The sequence below is a fragment of the Pelophylax lessonae genome, assembly GCF_965119305.1.
Source record: "Pelophylax lessonae genome assembly, chromosome: 4".
In the NCBI taxonomy this organism is placed as follows: Eukaryota; Metazoa; Chordata; class Amphibia; order Anura; family Ranidae; genus Pelophylax; species Pelophylax lessonae.
Window position 1 is genome coordinate 537,089,002 of NC_138771.1, and position 1,533 is coordinate 537,090,534.

Here is a 1,533-nt window from a genome sequence, read left to right on the forward strand (position 1 = left end):
CATGTACTGTTTCTTCCGTGCAAAGATTGTGATATCTTCTTTTCACTGGGAAACTCAAGTAATTAGACCAAGGATGTCCACATTTTTTCATAAACTAGAAGCTAGTTTTAGGTTGTTCTGTGCCTAAAATTCAGCTTAGCAAATTTAAAATGAGCCTGTGAGGATAGAATATGGACGCTGCATTTCCTGCCTCCTTTTGAAAATGCTAAATATCTGGCTATCCTGGCTTCAATTATTATTTGAGTTACAGACCTGGAAAATGCTTACAGCACATTAAGTCAGACCTTAATGGCACAGAAATCAGTGGGGCAGCCTGCAGGCAGGTTGCCTACTGTGTTCATTTTAGCCAGGCTTGTGTGGTTGCTCAGGTTAAGGTGAAGGCGGCAATTCTGCTTTGCATCCTCTGCTCATTTCCACAGGTTTTTTTTTTGGGTCGAGCCTCCTGTCCTGTTAAATATTAAAAGCAGAGGTTCGGTCCCAAGAGAACGGGGGCTAGGGCTAAGAACCTTGCAGGACAAGATGAGACTTGTAGCTCGTCTTTGGAGCACTGGCCTTTCAGAATACACTCAAGCCATGGACTTCTCCATTCGAGTCGTGCCAGCTATGGACTTCACCCATAAGGACTTTGCTAGCCTCTAATAGATTTAGTTAGGGAAAGGACGTTTTGCCATGTTATGTTTGCCATGCTAGACTTTCAGTAAAAGCTACTTAACCACACAAAGCCTGGTGTAAAGTTACTCAAGGGGTGCATTTGGGGTCCTGGCATTTATACAAGGGCATGAGTTTACAACAGCACACAAATGATTCTGGTAACATCACAGCAATAGGAGATCAAACTGCAAGTAGTAATTGGTGTGGTGCCTGGTTGGTAAAAGGGTTCTCCAGTAGCTAGGGGGTGCGGTGTCATGGTTCCCTCCCTAGCAGTCCCCCCTGCACGGTAGCGGATTAGCGTTATGAAGATTCATGGCCTGATCACTAGGTAAGGAGGAACAAGAGTTAAGTTGGAGGCTATTAAAGCCTGCAAAGACACTCTCACTGTCAAGATCAATTACCTAGCCACAGATACCAGCTTTATACGCCATGATCTTGATAAATCTAGGTCCCGTGTATCTGAGGCAGAGGACCGCATATCGCAGTTTGAAGTTTCCACCGGATCTGATTCCAGAGAGCTACACTCCCTGCAGATTCAAGTTAGGGAGCTTCAAGAAAAAGCCATAGACACCGACAACCGGCTTAGGAGCAATAACATTGGCATGCTGGGCCTTCCTGAGCGGGCTGAGGGCCTTAGGACTGCGGAGTTCGCAGAATCCTTTCTTAATACACTACTGGATCTGCCAGCCATGCTGTCAAGCTTTGTGGTGGAAAGGGTCCCACGGGGTTCTTCCAACTCCCCCCAAGTCCTGGGGGCACCACCGCGACCTTTCCTCCTCAAGCTGCTTAATTACCGGGATCAGGACCGAATCCTGGCAGCTGCTTGAGCAAGGCAAGATCTAAGATATGAAAATGCCAAGATCCTTCTTTTCCCTGACTACT